A 20,762-nucleotide genomic window follows, 5' to 3' on the forward strand; every position below is an offset into this window, starting at 1 on the left:
CCTCAGTGTATCAGTCTTTGTGTATGATGTTCTACTGGTTCTGCTCCTTTCACTCTGCATGAATTCCTGGAGGTCTTTCCAGTTCATATGGAATTCCTCCAGCTCATTATTCCTTTCTGTCCAATAGTATTCTATCACCAACAGATACCACAATTTGTTCAGGCATTCCCCAATAAAGGAACACTCCCTCCTTTTCTAATTCTTAACCACTACAAAAAGTGTGGCTATAAACAATTTTCATACATGTATTTTTCCCATTATCTCTTTGGTTTACAAACTTAGCAGTGACAAGGCTAGATCAAAGGGCAGGCATTCTTTTAAAACCCTTTGCTTATAGTTCCACATTGCTTTCCAGAATGCTTGGATCAATTCACAACTCCACCAGCAGTGTATTAGTGTCCTACTTTTGCCACATCCCCTCCAACATTTATTACTTTGATTTGCTCTCCTAGTGGCCAATCTGATAAGTTCAAGGTGGTACCTCAGAGTTGTTTTAATTTGCATTTCTCTAATCAGGAGGGATTTAGAACACTTTTTCATGTTCTTATTAATGGTTTTGATTTCATGCTGTGAAAACTGCCTATTCCTGTCCCTTGACCATTTTTCAAATGGGGAATGGCTTGATTTTTTGTACAATTGACTTAGCTCCTTATAAATTTGAGAAATTAGACTTGTCAGAGTTTTTTGTTATAAAATATTTTCCCCAATTTGTTGCTTCCCTTCTGATTTTGGATACATTGGTTTTGTTTGTATAAAACCTTTTTAATTTAATGTAATCAAAATTGTTCACTTTATATTTTGTAATATTCTCTATTTCTTGCCTGGTTTTTAAATTCCTTCCTTTCCCACATATCTGACAGGTATACTATTCTATATTCACCTAATTTACTTATATTTTCCCTCTTCATATTTAAGTCATTTACCCATTCTGAATTTGTCTTGGTATAGGGTGTGAGAGGATGATCTAAAGTTATTTTCTCCCATACAATTTTCCAATTTTCCCAGCAGTTTTTGTCAAATAGTGGGATCTTGTCCCCAAATCTGGGATCTTTGAGTTTATCAAATACTAGTTTGCTGAGGTCATTTACCCCAAGTCTATTCCATTGATATCCCAGGTCTATACCCTTCTGTCTTTTAGCCAGTACCAGAAAATTTTGATGATCAACACTTTATAGTACAGTTTAAGGTCTGATACTGCTAGGCCTCCATTCTTCACATTTTTTTATTAGTTCCCTTCATATTCTTGATCTTTTGTTCTTCTAAATGAACTTTGTTATAATTTTTTCTAATTCAGTAAAAAAAGTTTCTTGGTAGTTTCATAGGTATGGCACTAAATAAGTAGATTAATTTGGGTATGATTGTCATTTTTATTATATTAGCTCATCCTACTCATGATTAGTTAATGTTTTTCCAATTATTTAGATATCATTTTAATTGTGTGGAAAGTGTTTTATAGTTTTTTTTTCACATAATTTCCTGTGTGTGTTTTGGCAAATAGATTCCTAAATATTTTATATTGTGTAGGGTGATTTTAAATGGAATTTCTCTTTCTAACTCTTGCTGCTGAGTTGTGTTAGAGATATATAGAAATGCTGATGATTTATGTGTTTATTTTGTATCCTGAAACTGCTAAAATTTTTTATTTCTACTAAGTTTTTAGTTGATTCCCTAAGATTCTTTAAGTAGATCATCATATCATCTGCAAAGAGTGATAACTTGTTCTCCTCATTGACTATTTTAATACCTTCAATTTCTTTTTCTTCTTGAATTGCTACTGCTAGTGTTATCAGTACAATGTTAAATAATAGAAGTGACAATGGGCATCCTTGTTTCATTCCTGATCTTACTGGGAATGTTTCTAATTTATCCCCATTGCAGATGATGTTTGTTGATGGTTTTAGATATATGCCATTTATTATCTTTAGGAAAGGTCCTTCTATTACTAAACTTTCCAGTGTTTTTGGTAGGAATAGGTGTTATATTTTGTCAAAGGCTTTTTCAGCATCTTTTGAGATAATCATGGGATTTTTGTTGGTACAGCTATTGATATGGTCAATTATATGGATGGTTTTCCTAATATTAAACCATCCTTGCATTCCTGGTATAAATCCCAACTGGTCATAGTGAATAATCCTTGTAATAACTTGCTTTAGTCATTTTGCTACTATTTTATTTAAGATTTTTGCATCTATGTTCATTAAGGAAGTTGATCTGTAATTTTCTTTCTCTGTTTTTGGTCTGCCTGGCTTTGGAATCTGTACGATATTTGTGTCATACAAGGAATTTGGTTAAACTCTTTCTTTGCTTATCTTGTCAAATAATTTCTTCAGTACTGAAATTGGTTTTTCTTTAAACGTTTGATAGAATTCACTTGTGAATCCATTTGGCCCTGGAATTATTTCTTAGGGAGTTATTTGATGGCTTGTTCAATTTCTTTTTCTGAGATGGGATTGTTTAAGTATTCTATTTCCTCTTTTGTTAATCTAGGCATTTTATATTTTGTAAACATTCACCTATTTCACCTAAAGTGTCAGATTTATTGCCATATAATTTGGCAAAATAGTTTTTAATGATTGCCTTAATTTCCTCTTTATTAGAGGTGAGGTCTCCCTTTTCATCATTGATACTGTCAATTTGATTTTCTTCTTTCTTTTTTTTATTAGATTAACCAGTACTTTATCTATTTTATTTGTCTTTTTCAAAGTACCAGCTCCTAGTCTTATTTATTAGCTGAATTGGTCTTTTACTTTTAATTTTATTAATTTCTCCTTTAATTTTTTGGATTTCTAATTTGGATTTTATCTGGGGATTTTTAATTTGCTCTTTTTCTAATTTTTTAAGTTGCAAGCCAAATTCATTGACCTCTTCCCACACTGATTTGTTAATATATGCACTCAGGGATTTAAATTTACCCCTCAGTATTGCTTTGGCTGCATCCCATTGATTTTGATATGTTGTTTCCTCATTGTCATTCTCTTCAATGAAATCAGTAATTGTTTCTTCAATTTGTTCTTTGACCCACCTGTTTTGAAGAAGTAGATCATTTAGTTTCTAATTAACTTTAAATTAGACTTTCTATAAGCCCTTATTGATTGTGATTTTCATTACATTATGGCAGGGATTGGCAACATATGGCTCTTGAGCCATATCTGGCTCTTTTGAGGGCCAGATATGGTTCTTTCTGCAGGAGCCATGAAGTCAATTTTTTTTCAGGCACTGTTACAGGAGCTTGCACTGTTAAAGGAGTGTGCACTGTGAGCACTGTATGACTCACACGAAATTACATTTTAAAAAATGTGGTGTTTATGGCTCTCACGGCCAAAAAGGTTGCTGACCCCTTTATGGTTTGAAAAAAATTGAATTTATTATTTCTGCTTTCCTACATTTGTTTATAACACTAGTACATGGTCAATCTTTGTAAATTGCCATGTGCTGCTGAAAAGAAGGTATATTCCTTTTTATCTTTATTTATTTTTATCCAGATATCTATTAGCTCTAATTTTTCTAACATTTCATTTACTTCTCTTACTTCTTTCTTATTTATTTTTTTTGTTTGATTCATCTAATATCTAGTTCTGATAGGGGAAGGTTGAGGTCCCCCACTAGTATGGTTTTATTCTCTATTTCCTCCTTAGGCTCCTTTGGTTTTTCCTTCAGTTACTCCTTTAGAAATTTGAATGCTATACTATTTGGTGGATTTATGTTGAGTACTGATATTTCTTCAATATTTATACTGCTTTTCATCAAGATGTAATTACCTTCCTTATCTCTTTTAATAAGATCTATTTTTGTGTTACCTTTGTCTGAGATCATAATTGCTACTCCTACCTTCTTTGTCTCAGTTGCAGCCCAGTAAATTCTTCTCTACCTTTTTATCTTTACCCTGTGTATGTCTACCAGCCTCAAGTATGTTTCTTGTAGAAAACATTTGGTAGGATTCTGGCTTTTAATCCATTCTTCTCTCCACTTCCTTTTTATTGATGAGTTCATCCTTTCACATTCACAGTTATGATTAGTGTCTGTGTATCGCCCTCCATTTTTACTTCGTCCTTTGATTCTGTCATTTCTCTTATCCCTCTTACCCCCCCCCTTTCCCTTTTCCTTTTTAGTCAGTCTCCCCCCTTTCCCTTCCCTAATGTTATTTTTCTTCCCACCCACTCCCTTCTGATTATTCTCCTCTTACTATAGTGCCTTTTAAATTATCCCCAATCTCTCCCTCTCTTGTATTGCTCTTCTCTCCACCAGCCTGTTTATTATCCTTCTACTTCTCTATAGAACATGATACAGTTCTCTGCCCCAATGGATCTGACTGTTCTTCCCTCTCTGAGCCAATTCCAATGAGCATAAGATTTAAGCATTAGTTGTTGCCAACCTCTTCCTCCCTTCCATTGTATTGGTCTTCTTCCCCCTTCCCCTATGTGCTTCTTTCTGAAATATATATATATATTTACCTCATTTTATTGCTTTTTCCATTTCTCTTAGTATTATCCTCTTTTTTACCCATAGTTTTTAAAATTTTTTGACATATCATCCTATATAGTTTGTCGCTGTACTCTCTAAGTATAAATCTTCTAGCTACCCTGATGATAATAATTTTTAAAAGTTATCAACATCATATTTTCATATAGGAATATGAATCATTTGAACTTATTGGGTCCTTTAATTTTTCCCCCTGTCTTAATTACCTTCTGGTGATTCTTTTGAGTTCTGTTTTTGGGCATCAAATTTTCTGTGTATGTCTGGTCTTTTCTTCAGGAATGCTTGGAAATCTTCTATTTTATTAATGACCATACTTTTCCCTTCAAGAATATAGTCAATTTTTTTCTGTTAGTTGATTCTTGGTTGTAGTCCCAGTTCCCTTGCTTTCCAAAATATCATATTCCATGCCTTCCCATCCTTCAGTGTGAGTGCAATCAGGTCCTGTGTAATCCTGACTGTGGCTCCATGATATCTGAATTGATTCTTTTTTAACATTTTGTACTGTCTTTTCCTTGATCTGAAAGTTCTTGAATTTGGCTATAACATTCCTGGACATGTCAATTGGGAATTTAATGTAGGAGGTAATCTGTGGATTCTTTGAATCTCTACTTTACACTCTTGTTCAAGAATATCAGGTAAGTTTTGGATAATTTCCTGTAGAATTATGTCCAGGCTTTTCCTTTGGTCATGATTTTCTGGTAGTCCAATAATTCTTAAATTGTCTCTCCTATCTCTTTTTTCCAGGTCTATTGTTTTATCAATAGATGTTTCATATTTTATTCAATTTTTTCATTCTTTTGATTTTTTTTCATATACTCTTCCGGCTGTTGGATTCTAATTTTTAAAGACTGAATTTCATCCCTGACTTTTTGATCCTCCTTTTCCTTTTGATCTATTTTTCTTTGTAGGTCATTGATTTTATCTTTTACTTTCTTTGCCTTTTTTCCCCAAGTTGGAAATTCTGGCTTTTAAAACACTATTTTCTTATTTTAGTTCATGTTTCCACATGGCCTATTTTGCCTTTTAAGTTCTTTTCCCAATTTTTTTCAACCTCTCAATTATTTTTTTAATTGTGTTTTGAGTTCTTCCAAAGTCTAGGTCCAATACATTGAAGTTCCTGAGTTTTTGCTTGGTGTTTGTTGGTCCTCCTCTGTTCCAGTTGCTTTTTGTTCATTACCAAAATAGAAGCTGTCAATTGTAATTTTATTTTTTATTTTTTGTTGTTTACTCATGTTTTTTTTTTCCTTCTTTCTCCCTCCTTATTAGCTATATTCTTGCTCCTCTGTTTATTTGCTGGATTTTCAAGTTTGGGCTTTTCTGCCCTATATGGACTTCTTCTCTGGTGTGCTGATTACTGGATAAGGCTGATGGAGCTCACCTTTTGTATTAATGTGTCTTGAGGCCACATCTTCCCCAGCTGCCAACAGAGGTTGAATGTGAAAGTGAAGGTGTGGAGGCTAAAGGTTGTTACTCTCGGTCCCCTTCTCTACTCCTTTCTTCCAGCTACCTCTCTGCCAGCTGCCCAGTCAGAGCCCTGAACTTCCTGTGGTGGTACCTTCATCCTGGCATCCCAGTCAGCCGGATTCCTACAGAGGCTCTTAGAGCATTAGGTGGGGGAGGGGTGTTGGATCTTTCCCTTATACCTGAGAATTCAACTTTATCTCTTTCTTCTCTGCACTATTGATACACTGGATTAAGTCACTTAAGCTGGTCTGAAGAGCTGAATGTGACCTGAGGCCAAAGCTTTCAGGGGCAGAAACTTGTAAGATAAGATGGAGGTGTGGTGGCTGAAGGCTATGACCAGTCGGACCTGCTTCTCTCCTCCAGCTGCCTCCTTACCAGCTGTGGTCAGAGTCCGGAGCTTCAAGTAGTTGTGGTAGCAAGCTACTCTGTACCAGTTGGAACCCTCACCCTGAGATCCCACTGACTGCCCAGGTCTCAACACTGGGACCTTCCTTCTTTTTTCTCCTTAAGTTCCATAATTCAACCTTTCCTGAGTACCTTTTAAGTTGAATTGAGCAGGAGGATTGTGCAGGAGGGTTGTTGAATTTGGTTTTCTGTTCCCTTGAAGCACTTTGTTTTTGATTGATGTGGATGGACTTTCCCAGAAGAATCAACTTTTGCTGCTTCTGAGTCACCATCTTGACTCTGCCCTCTACGGTTTTCTGTTATGAATCAAAGGGGGTGGTGGAAGAAATTTTTAAATATGTGAAAAAGCAGGGCCTCTGTTCAACCACTGACTTACTGTGTGCAAGTCATTTGATATCTTTAAACCTTACTTAGATTCTTCATTAGTAAAATGGGAATAGAAATACTTGCAATGGGGCACCTAGGTAGTACAATGAATAGAGTGCCAGACTCATCTTCATGAGTTCAAATCTGACTTCTGACACTGTGTGACCCTGCGTAACTCACTTAACCATATTTGCCTCAGTTTCCTCATCTATAAAATGGGCTGGAGAGGGAAATGGCAAACTCCTCTAGTATCTTTGCCAAGAAAATACCCAAATGGGGTCACAAAGAATCAGACATGACTGAACTATAGCAAAAGGTAAACAACTAAAAGGTAATTTGAAGTAGAAAACTATAACCCCTAGAAGGATAAAGGAAAACTTTATGAAGGAAGTAGTGTCTAAAACCTGTAAAATAAATTGGAAAGGGAAATGGCAAATAAGTCTAGTATCTTTGCCAAGAAAACCCCAAATGGGGTCACAAAGAATCTGGCAAAACTGAAAAAATACTTCCAATAGGTTCTTTATAGCACAGATTTGAAGATCACATAAGATAATGCATGTTAAAAGCACTTGACGGGAGCAACTAGGTGACTCAGTGGATTGAGAGCCAGGCCTAGAGATGGGAGGCCCTGGATTCCAATTTGACCTCAGACACTTCATAGCTATGTGACCCTGGTCAAGTCACTTGACCCCTTTTGCCTAGCCCTTACTCTCTTCTGCCTTGGAACCAATACATAGTATTGATTCCACAATGGAAGGTAAGGGTTAAAAAAAGGACTTTACAAAAAACTATGAAAATATGAGTTATTTGTTATTTGGGCCAATTCACACATTTTACATATGACATTACAGGAATATTGATCCTGGTTATACCTCTTCCCACCTTTCACCAATCACTTTCTCTTCTCTTTCACTTCCTTCTTCTTTCCTCCCTTCACTACTTCCCAAAGTCCAAAGTAGCAGACTTGGGCACTTTGAGGGTCAAGGATTGGAGGAAGAGGTCAGAATTCTAAAGATTCTTGTGCATCTCATCACCAAAGGGCACTGGAGAGGCATATCACAGGCAGATATAGTTAACAAGTGAACATTTATTAAGTGCCTATTATGTGCTAGTCCCTGTGCTAAGAGATGAATATGTAAAATAAGAAAAACTTCTCTCAAGAAATTCTCTATCTGAGGCAGCAATTAACTTGCATTGCCAACAAAAAATTGTTCAGAGAAAAAGCACAAAAAGCTTTTTCCATAAATAATGGTAGTAGTGACTTGATTTTTGTATCCAGAGCAAGAAGTTGGAAAGAAGAGGAGGTACATCAGAATAGTGCTCTAATGTTGATAGGGTATATGGCGATTATATTTAAATATTTCTGGTCTTGAACTGATTTAAGAAGTTTAGATTCAAAATTAGAGAGAGATGATAAGAGGTGTTATAAGTCTCTTTTTACAAATGGGAAAACTGAGGCTGAGAGAGGTTAGTTATCATAGCTAGGAAGCATCTGAAATGGGATCCTAACTTGTTTTCCTGATTCCAAGTCCAATAATCTATTCTACTACATCACCTAGATGACTTTAAATTCCCTCAGGGAACTAAAGTATCAACTTCATGATATTTTACACCCTTTATGAATAGAGATTGTGCTATTTTATATCTTAATGTCTTTAATAGGTATATTTAGTATGGCACCGTATCTTGTATGTAGCAAGTTATTTGTTGAATTAAATTTATAGGATCATAGATTCAGAGCTGGAAAGGACCTCAGTTTATTTAGTTTAATACTTTCATTTTATAGATGAAGAAACTGAAGGTCAGTGATTAAGTGGCTAATTCAAGATTATACAGTATCAGAGGTAGAATGTGAACTGAGATCTGACTTCAAATCCATCATTTTTTTCTACTAAGCCATGTTGCTCTCAACTGAAATGAATCAAATGAGAATATTCTACCTAAAATGGACATGGACAGTGGGTAGTGTAACATGGAGATGGCAGGAATTGACCCTGTATCTTGCTGGAATTCCACCCCAGCATCCCCATGTTACACTAGGAATATTCTCTTGGTTTCCTAGAGATATGAATGAATGAATAAATAAAAATACATTTATTGAGTGATTACTACATTACTTATTTATTAACCCATTAACCCAAAATTTGTACTTTGTAAGTCCTGTGGATACAAACAGAAAAGTGGGATAACTCTTGCACATCAGGATTTTACATTCTAATGGAGGATATAACATAGATGCTTAAGAGGTGGCCACAGGAAAGAGATTTATGGTCTTAGGAGTTTCAAAGATGGTAAATTGATTCATAAAGCAATTGACTGGCATGCTCTTCCAGAAGAAATGGTAGAATTGACTTGATTTTTATGTTCAGAGCTAGATGTTGTAAAGAAAGGGAGGGATATCAGAGAATGCACAAGTGTGGGTAGGATAAATGGAAAGATGTTAGGGACGGAGATGAGTGTGTGTGTGTGTGTGTGTGTGTGTATGTGTATGAATTAAAGCTTAAAATGCTTAAATATTTCTGGTCTTGAACAGATTCAAGCAGTTTAGGTTCAAAACTAGAAAAAAATGAGACAACTAAAGATCATGCAATAGTTAAAAAAAAGGAAATTGACTTAACCGTAGCAGAAAGATATTCAACAGAAAGAGGCATTGAAAAACTCTTCAATATTGATTCTGCTGATGGAAACTCCCTTCTCAACCCATCAGCTAAGCACCTGAAAGCTCCTCCAGTTCTTTGTGGTTGCTTTGAGTCAGAGGATGAGGAAATAAAGCCAACAGTCTAAGCCTTCAAACTTTGGTGCCAACCAGGTCTAGAGGAATATTTCAATAACTTTTATAGAAAAAAACCCTAGTCTAGTTTACATGGAGGGAGAGGTTAGATATTGTTTTACTCTAAATGGTGTGCTCATATTCAAACAATAAGAAGTGCAAAGATGGGTTTTTAAACATAGTTTTTTTTTTTCCTGACTCTGAATATCCTTTCGGTATTCCACACTAGCTTTCTATAGCAACGGAAACCACATGAAGTCACTGAAGATGACCTCTGCAGTCCCTTGTAATTCATAGGCTCCATTTTGAAAATAAATGAAAAGAGTTATTCATAGATATGGTCAGATTAATGCTATATATTTTGGGATCATGGATTTTTTTGGGGAAGAAAGTCTCATCTTTCAGGATAGATTGACAACTGACAGATTTCTAATGGAGAGAGAAATATCCTCAAGGCAGAACACCCAATTGGAAAGTAAAAAAAAAAAAAATTCCCTACTTTTTCAAGTACTCACTAGTTATATATCCCTTTTGGCAGCATGGGGAAATCAAAAGGGACTGAATATAGAGTTATAGGACTTGGGTTTTCATCGCATCTCTGGCATTTACTCTCTGCGTGATACATTACTTTTCTGGGACTCAGGTTCCTCATCTAAATACTGAATTTATTATTTTTGATTTGATGACCTTTCAGAACCCTTCCAAATGCAAATTTGTACTTTTATGAGTTCCTCTGATCTGGAGGTCAGATTGGGTGCTCCTAGGTAGAGGGGGGCTTTCCATATATCTTAAGACCTCTTTATGGAGTAACCAGGTATATAACTACTGGCATGGACAGTTTTCTTGAATTCACATCTACATCCATGAAGGTTAACTTTCTCTCTCTTTCTTTTCCTTCCTTCCTTCCTTCCTTCCTTCCTTCCTTCCTTCCTTTCTTCCTTCCTCAGTTTATTTCTTTTTAAAATGAAGGGGTTAGGTTAAGTAGCCTCCAAGGTCCTTTTGTAGCTCTGATCTATGACTCTGAGACCTAAGTTGCTCTCTTTTAAATAAGTAAAAAAAATAGTAACTTGGACTTTCCCATGAAAGTCTATTATTTGTCTTTTCTCCAGGTTGTAAATCTCATAAATTCATCCAATTAATAAAGGGCTGTAGGAAGCATTCAGCTGGAAATATTCTGACCACGATTCTTCCAGGAAAGACATGAAAGCTAGCTCTGAATCTTCCAGGTATTCAGACAGTAATAAGTTATGAGCATTCAGGTCCAGAGTTTGTATTATTAAGGACCTCAGTAAGCCATTTGAGTTACTATTGCTTTAAAATAGACTTATGTACTGCTTTATCCATCTAAGCAACTGTCAAAGTAAGTTAATGTATTTACCATATAAAATATGGTTGGCATAGGAATGTGTAAATATTCAGATTCGGTTGTAAATATTTAGATGCTGTCATTACTAATATTTCAATAGGCTCTTGATCTCAACAGCGTGGGTAATTCTCTCCATCTGTGCGGCTTACAGCCCTTCCATGGGCAAGTCATTTAATTTTTCTGGGCATTGATTTTCTCATCTGCAAAACGAGGGTAACCTCCATGGACGACTCTTTTAGCAATAAAGCCAAAATTTTTGTCTTTTCATTTTGTGAGATTCTTACACGTCTTTTCAAAAATTAATTAATTTAGTTATTTTTGAGAATAGGTCTCCCTGTCTTGCCTTGGCTGAAATGGCACTCATAGGCTTGATTGCACTGCTAATTGACATAGTACTTTCGATGTGTTCTATTTTTTTTTCTTAACTAGGCTGGTTCACTCCAGGTGATACTCCTATGCCTGGAGGCTTGTCATATTGATACTAAAGTTAGTGGGGACACTCAATCTGCTTAGTTCACTTTAGCTTGGGGTTTCAGAACTCAAGAGATCCACCAATCCCTGCCCCTTCTAGAAACAGGGATTATAGGTATATGCTACTATGTCATTTTATGTTCTTCTATAAATTCTATAAATACAAAATTATAGAAATCCTTCTACAAATGCTCTTTTCAGGGTGCTCCGGGTCTTTCTGTAAGCTAAATAAGCTAAGGATACCACTAGAACACTCAGACTCTTTTTTAATCCTTTTCTCTTGCTATATTGTTCATTATCTAATATTGTCCTACATGTCTGATACTTTTTTCTAATCATATATCTCATGAATAATGTCTAACATATCCTTTCTTGCATATGTTGAATTGTTAGCAATCATTAGCAAATGTTAGTCTACTCATGCTTACCGTCTATAAAAGGCAGCTAGGTTGCCATAGTGGATGGAAAACTTGACCTGTATTTAGGAAGACCTGAGTTCAATTTCTATCTCAGACACTTACTGTTTTGGCAAGCCATTTCATTTCTTGGGCATGCCTCTCTTTTCTCATGCCTAAAATTCAAACGGGAAATAGTAGCTAGTTCTCAGGGTTATTGTTGGGATCAAATGAAAAATATATGGAAAAATTTGCAAACCTTATTTTGTTAAATAAACATTATTTTAATTGTTAAACTTGTCACTTCCAACTTTGGTTCCTTGGAAGCCAGGATGTTGCACCATAATCTTGGTCTAGGTGAGAGATGGAGACCGAGTCTCAAAAAACAATCATCTACACCAATTCCTACCCACACAAAACAACAAACAATAATAACAATAACTACATCAGATAAACACATTCAATACAAATCTGCATATGTGTGGAAGATATCTCACTGAAGGAGGGAGTACTGAATTTTATTTGAGGCAAAAACCTGTTTTGCAAACAATGAACAGTGGGAGTCTGCCTTCCCTACCCTTAATTTTATGTATGACTATTGGAATAATCATTTATCGATTATTTTCAAATAAGCAATTGTGCATTATCAATCACCAGTTAATATTTCTCTAAATATTATGTTTTTACCATTTGCTTCCCCTTTCTCTGGCATTCCACCCTTAGATGGTAAATTCCTTGAAGGATGGGATGGTTTTAGCTTTGTATGTGTATTGTCCTTATTTAGAACAGTGACTAGTAAATAGTACCACTTAATAAATGCATATTGATTAATTGATTACTATAGAAGGGGAAGTAGGTCATACCAGACTAACAGACCTCTATTTCATGGGTCAGCATTGTCAAATAATTCAATATTTACTGGCCCACTGTTCTGGGGACCATACTTGAAGCCCTTCAGGCTAGGTAGAAAGTGTCCAAGTTCATATTTTTTCACCATAGTCTTAGAAAATACTGAGTTGTCTCCCTGTGATAGTAACCAGTGGAATATGCCTCTGTAAAAGTTACGGTTCTAAGAGTAGTAATAGTTGGCTGTGGGCAGCAATCTGCCCTTGAATCCAGAAAGGGTTAGGTTTGGCAAATGGTGGTTAGGTACTGAGGGAGAAGTCATTTAATCCCTCTAAACCTCATCTGTAAAATGGAAAAAATAATTGCATCTTCCTCACACAGTTATCATGAGGACCAAATGAGATATCACTGCTATATAAATGCTAATATTGTTTTTGTTTTTGTGAAGCAATATGGAATGGTAGGAAGAGAGTGGGACTAGAACCAGGAGGACTTGGGTTCAAGTTTGGCCTCTGAAACCTATTGTGACTCTGAACAAGTCATTTAATCTTCAATGGCAAATAAAGTCAAAAAACTCAAATTCTGAGAAGGCTTTTCCAGATTACCAGAGGGGTCCAGGACAAAACAAAAGCTAGAGAGCTTCAGTTTTCTAGTTCTTGCCTTTGTTTTCCCTTTCGTTGCTTTATCTTCCTTGTAAGCCAAGATGCCTCAGAGATAAAGTTTTCTTGACATTTTGTTGTTGCTCATTCATTTCAGCCAGGTCTGATTCTTGGTGATCCCATTTAAGATTTTCTTGGCAAAGTAATGAACCTGCCTTTTCCTTCCCCAGTTCATTTTACAGAGGACAAAATTCATCTATAGAGTCAAGTGACTTAACCAGAGTCAAATAGCTAGTAAGTATCTGAGACCAGATTTGAATTCATAAAGATGGGTCTCTTCATGGGTATGGATCCCAAATTGTAAGAACAGATTAGCTGAACTCTGCAAAGTTTAATCAATGGGCAGAAGCACATAGAAGACAGATGACTTTCCTGGGGTCACAGAGCCAATGTTTTGAAATAAAATTCGAATTCAGGTCTTGGTTTTGAGGACAGCTCTCTATCCATTTGCCCCGATGCCTGATCTAATTCATTTTTATCTTCTTTCTCAGTAGTTTAATGATTTGTGTCTTTGTTAGCACTATTGTATCAGAACTAAAATTATCCATAGAAAGGTATTATCCAATAGGATGGCAAAACTGCTTTTGAGCTGATTTCTATGCAGCAATGCATTTGATTTCAGTCCCACATTCTTTAATATGCATCCTTGTCTTCAGGAGAAACCAGTATGTATGTGTTTGTGTGTGTGCATGCACGCACACATGAGTGTATTGATTTATTGGGCACCATCTGCTGATGTACGTTATTGCCAAGGTCAGAAAACTCTCCCGTTTCCTAGACTAATTCTCCTAGAGAATCTAGAAACTGCTCATCTTAAGAATGGGATAGGGAGTTGTTTTTCTGAAAGTCAAATGAAAAAGTGCTTATCACTTCCATCATAGTTTAACTTTCCTTGGTGAGTGAGAAGTATTCTGCAAATCTCATGTGCAGAGCTTTTTAAATCATCATCAGGGGCAATCTTATCACCAGCCTTGCCATCCATATCAGGGAGTAGAACAAAAGTTTCTTTTTTAGGATAAATTATTGTACAGAATTTATGGCACATGTTTGTTTTTTGTAAGCTCTTACCTTCTATCTTAGAATATCATGTATTGGTTCCAAGGCAAAAGGGAAGTAAGGACAAGGCAATAGGGGTTAAGTGACTAGCCCAGGGTCACACACTAGAAAATGTCTGAGGACAGATTCGAACTGAGGATCATCTCCAGTGTTGCGTGCATACACACACACACACACACACGCACACATCCACCTTCACAGTAAAACGTAAAGTCCTTGGTGGTAGGAATTGTGTGGTAGGAATTTCCTTTTATAGAGGGAGACAGTATATAACAGGGGAAATTATACTAATTCTGGAGTCAAAGGATCTGGATTCAAATTCTCCCTTATACTTAACCTGTTTGACCTTGAACAAATCCCAATTTCTCCCAACTTTTGTTTCTTTGTGCCTAAAATGAAGAAGTTGGACTGGACGGCATCCGATGTCACTTACATAGCACTAAGTCTATGAACCCATGATTAATTTCTACCTGTTAAAACACCATATTGAAGCCAAAAACTTTTTCCTAAATCCTTTCCTTTGCAATTTGAGACTTTTCGAAGTTGTGCTTAGGTAGACAGCATTACTTTTAGCTTAGCTCAGTGCAGCTCTTTATGAGGAAGCCCCTCCAGGTGATATTTTGTTTACACGCTTGCCCCTTGGCTGCCCCGTGGCTTTTTTAGCTCCTAACGTCTACTAATGAACCCTAGAACCATTTCCACATGCCAGCTCTCGATTCCTTTTATAGTACAACCAAAATAGCTCCCCCATGTCCATCTCCCTTGAGAACAATTGAGAAAAGGAGAATCAAGACATGGAACCCCCTACTATATTCTTTTTTGTTCATAACTGTTCTTTCTCCAAAGAATGCTGGACATCTATGCTTTTACATTGCCTTATTTAATTAACTCACTCCATTAGCTTCTAGTATTTGCCCATTCTTTCTAGTCACTGAATTATCTACGTTTCAAAATCTAATCAATTAAATTAGCCTTTAAACATTTATTTGGTATCTATTCCCTGCCAGACATTGGGCTGGATATACACATAAAAAAGAAACAATTCCTGCCCTTGAATGTATTCTATTTACATTCTATTGGTATATAAGGAATGACATAAGTATATACTTATACATATAGATGCCTACCTACATCTATAAGTATAAATAAAACTATATAAAATAAATCCAACATAATTTGGTAGGAAGGCAGTAGGAGCTGGAAAGGCTTCATGTAGAAAGCAGCACTTGAATTCAATCCTGAATGAAGTTAAGGAGTAAGAATTCTAGTAGTAGGTAATATATAGTACCATAATAATAAAAAATAGTAACTTAACAAAATAAAAATAACAATAGTAAGATGCTAAGAATCAGATTTGACAAGGTAGTCCATAGGAGTAGCTAGATGGTACAGTGGATAGATCCCTGGCTCTGGAGTCAGGAAGATCTGAGTCAAATGTGACCTTAAACACTAGCTATGTGACCTTGGGGAAATCATTTAACTCCTCTTTGCCTCAGTTTCTAATCTATAAAATGGAGACATAGTAGACAAGGAAATGGCAAACTCAGTATATCTGCCCCCAAAAAACCAACAAAAAATAATAGCCAAATTCCATGGGATCACATAGAATTGGAAATAACTAAACACTAACAACCACAACACAGTGGAAGATGATCAGTGCAAAACATGGAGGTAAAAGATGACATGTGTGAGGTTACACCAGAAGACCAGTCTGCTCAGTAGTCTACATTATGGGGTTTTCACCAAGGGATGCCCATTTTTAACCTTTTAAAAATATTTTGAACAAATAGTTTTAAACAGAGCTACTTTGTAGTTTCTCACAATTCTCTAGTCATTCGGATATAGCTAAAATTAGATGACCCCTGAGGTCGCATTAAACTTTTCTATAATTGCATAATACAGAGCTATAGAGAGCCTTTGTTGAATAGTGTTTCCTTTTAGACTATGGAGCTGAGATCCCAAGAATCTAGAAAGTCATAGAGTTGCCCTCATGGTAGTGAGGAAAGCTAGCATACTTAAAACTCCGGCACACTGGGCTGGGAAATCAAAGACCCAGGTTGTTCCAAGAATTTTTCTTAAAACAGTAAAACACTAAGGAAGAATTTATTGTCTACCAAAAACAAATTGGGCAGATGAGTGATAAAGCCAGTAATAAAGTACAGGAAAAATATAGGGGAGAGAATCTTTTACTCCTAGTTGGCCTTTTCATATCTTTCCCTAGGTGAATTATTTTATCTGTGAAAAAGCTTTTCAATTCTATGTAATCAAAATGTCAACAGGAGGAGAAGAATTCCTGTATGGATCCAAGGCTTAAACCCATATGTGGGTTTGTATTTCTCCCTCAGAGGGGAAAAGTATTGAATGTTAGGGTCCAATATTTCTGAGTGTTATTTCATAGGACTTTTGACTTGTCCTATGGATTCAACTAATTGTTCTTCATCTGCCACACAATTCCTCATTTGAATTTTCTGGAGTGGTATTTGGATGCAAATTGATTTTAATATGTGTATATATATATACACATATATTTTATACCAAACCTTTATTAAATATATTTGAAACAAATATTTATTTTTCCCTAGTTGGCCTCTTCATATCTTTTCCTAGGTGCATTAATTTTGTTTGTGAAAAAGCTTTTCAATTCCATATAATCAAAAATTTGATTCCATATCTCAATCAATTCCTGCTCCCACTTCTAACCAGTTTTTATGCTATTGCCTTTGTATATCTTGACATTCTTTCTTCTATTGTGTCTTACTTTTGGAATTCTCCATTCTTGTGGAAAGTAATGAAGAAGAGGAAAGAAGGCATAATATTTCATTTTTTTTCAATTATTTCTCTCCCTTGTTTGGTTAAGAATTTATCCTTTACTTAGAGCTGTATGAGTCAGATTTTCTAATGTTTATGATATAATCTTTAATATTCAATTTATGTATCCATTTTTAATTTATGGTATAATATGGAATAAGATTTTGGTCTAAGCCTAATTTCTACTAGACTGCTTCCAGACTATTTAGACTCCTTTATTGATCTAATTTTCCATTTTTTTAAGGAAGTATCTATTTTGTTTTTTAAAAGACTCTTACCTTCCGTCTTGGAATCAATACTTCGTGAACCTGGGCAAGTCAGTTAAGCCTGTTTGCCTCTTTGTTTCCTCATCTGTAAAATAAGCCGGAGAAGGAAATGGCAAACCTCTTCAGTATCTTTGCCAAGAAAACCCTAAATATGGTTAGGAAGAGTCAGATACAACTGAAAAATGACTGAACAACAACATTAAAAAAATCTATAGGTTATGTGTAGATTCTTTCAGTTGCTGCAGTGGGGCAGAGGAATGGGAAGGACTGTGCCATCAAAATGTTTGTGGGAGAAGAAGAATCCCTGGGTGGATCCAAAGCCTGAATCCATAGGTGGGTTTGTATTTCTTTCTCAGAAGGGAAAGGTATTAAATGTTAAATACCAACATTTCTGAGTGTTATTTCATAGAACTGTTGATTTGTCCTATGGATTCAACTGTAATTGTTCTACAACTGACACATAATTCCCCATTTGTATTTTTTTGAAGAAGTATTCGGTTGCAAATGGCTTTTAAAATATGATTTTGTAAAGAATGGAAGTCTAAATTCCTAGTTTTTTCATTTTTTAAATTTCTCAAAGCGGTATTATTATCAAGTGGATAGAGTGCTAGCTTTGAAGTCAGGAAACCTTGGATTTGAATTCTGCTTATGACTTATCCTGTCTAGGTAAATATGGGTAAGTGACAACCTCTCAGCACCACAGAAAACTGTATAAATTGTAGGGTTATATAAGTGATAGGAAATTGTAAGAGCACAGGTCCTAGGATCCAAGGACCTGGAATCAATTCCTACCTCTGATGCTAACTGCCCATGTGTCAAACCTCTAACCTTTCCCTCTATTTGCAAAATGAAGGAATTCGATTTAGATGACCTCTGAGAACTCCTTCAGTTCTAAATATATTATCTTATTCTTTTTTATTGGTGGAGAGATTTTAAAAACTGGAAGTTCAGACCATCAATAAAGTCAAAAATTCTTCTCCCTCTCAGAAAAGTACAAGCCAGATTTCACAGGAAAACCACATACGGTTCTTGTAAAAGGAATCCATCAAATGCCATTGGCAGAATCAAAACCATTTAAATGTTCTGCCTTTATCATGATTCATCCTGATGATTCCCTGGATGAGATTCTAGTATTGACTTGCTTGCCTCTAGTAGGATGGAGAGATGACCACAGACAATTAAGGATTGGGGTTTTTCCTTTACATCGAACTCGATTCTGTGTGTAAAGCCTAAGAGCTGTGTATTATCTTCCGCTGACCATATTCCAAGCCCTTAATATTTGTTTCTGCTCAGCGTGGGGGGTGGGAGGAGAGGCAAGTTCCTGGGAGGATGACAACACCACTGGATTGGGAAGGTCATCTGAATAAATCACAACTAACGAGGTGTCTGCCATTAAGAATAAATCATCATTGCATTGTCACTGTGTAATTTCCCAGTAAATTAGCTTCCAGAGATCACATCAAGACCAATCTCGTATCCCTGGCACTGATGCTTTTGGATAGCACCCGGGAACAGAACAAGGATAGTCAATATGTAAGGCACCCCTAAAGGACAATCTCTCTGGAAGTTACCCTTCTTTGCAGTCCTATGCTCCGGAGCTAAACACGAATCCCTTAAAACAAAGAACGACAAATTCCAATCGCTAGTTGTATATTCTTGGCAAGCCAAGACACATCCAGAGACAACAACATGGTCAAGTGCATTTCACTATTAAATATTCTTCTTTGGGGGACAAAAATAACAATGCAGTCAATCGGCAGCATTTAGAGAATTTGGGGCTGAATATGGCAATTTTATCTTAATTAAAATATTTCCCTGAAGGGACTCATTTTCTCTCAACACGATGTTCCTATGTGCTGGGTGACATTATCTCCATAATAGTAATTAGACAAAAGTGCCGTCAATATAGTTGTCTTACTGATTAATTTATTGTCAGCTGCATATAGCCCCAGTTCCCTGGTGCGCTTATACCCAGGCTCAACTTCCATTTAGAATTACACGGAACTGAACCATAACAAACAGGTATAGAGGAGACATAATTGCACAAAGGCAGTTTCGGGTCTTCAAAAGCCTCAGACGTGCTCCTTGGGGTGTCTCAATGCCTTTGTTATCACCTGTCACTGAAGTGCATTCGAGAAATTGACAAGCAGTGATGTTTCTAAAATTCAAAATTTCATCATGGTGCCCATTTCAAAAAACAAAACAGAAGAAAGGAAAGAACAGTTTCTTGAGATTAGACTCACAGTTTTCGATTTTAATCTTGTCCCCCTGCTTTTAGATAACCTTGCCTATTTCTCCTTGAAAGAAAACACCAATTTCAGGCTTTGATTTTAAGTTGTGTACTTCTTTTTTCATCTAAATCCTGGATTTTACTGGCATAGGGAACTTCTAGTGTGTAAACTCTTCCCATCAATGCAGATCAGCAGAGTCATATATAATCTTAAAGAGTTGAAGCATTGAGGCAAGGAGATGTAATTGAAAGAAAGTTGGATTTGGAGTGAGATGACCTTGGTTCAAATCTCAGTCCTAACACTAACTCCCTTTCTGAGCTTGGGCAAATGAATTAAGTTTTATGCCTTGTTTTTTTCAACTGTGAAATAAAGGAGATTGCACCGTTAAGATCCCTTCTGTAATATCAATGATCCTGAGAGGGGTTAAAGCTGCATCACAGAATTCCAGCTTTAACCCCTCTCAGGATCATTGATGTTAAAGTTCCAACTAAATATTTGAACCTTTGAGAGTTACCAAAGGACACTGAATGGTTAGGTAACCAGCCAAATTTTACATAGTTGGGATGCATGAAAAGCTAAACTAAAACTCAGGTCTTCTTGAATCCAAGGTCAGTTTTCCTTTCTTTTTACCACCCTGCTCCTGGCTTTCCATGATACAGTCAAACTTTGGGTAAATTCTTATCATCAGTCAATTTGTCTGAAGTCTCAACTTTCCCCCCCAGAGCTTTACTCATATTTCTGAATCTCTGACTACTTTATAAAGGAATTATTGTGATACTTGATTCTTCAGGATCAGAGAAATTTTGGGTAGCTCAGAGCTTTCCTATCTTCATGTGGAAGAAAACAAGGGTGCTCAGAGCCAGCAAAATTACTTAGTAAACTCAAAACTATAAAATGTAATGCATTGCATTTGAATGTTGGCCATCCAACTTAATCAGATACAGCATAGAGATTGTGTGGCTTACACTGTCTATGTTCAAACCCAGAAATAGGTTGATTACAATCCTGATTTGGTTTTTTGCTCTGCAGCTCTGTCTCCCCATAATAACCAAAAGGCTGATGAGCAGAAAGGAAAGCTTTGCTGAAAAATAAAAATGTCTTCAAGCCAAGCTTTTCCTTAGCCATTCTCTGAGATCTTCTGAAGATAAAGACTGGAAAAGTATAAGGATTCAGTGAGGAA

Source organism: Gracilinanus agilis, chromosome 5 (assembly GCF_016433145.1).
Source record: "Gracilinanus agilis isolate LMUSP501 chromosome 5, AgileGrace, whole genome shotgun sequence".
NCBI classification, from domain to species: Eukaryota; Metazoa; Chordata; class Mammalia; order Didelphimorphia; family Didelphidae; genus Gracilinanus; species Gracilinanus agilis.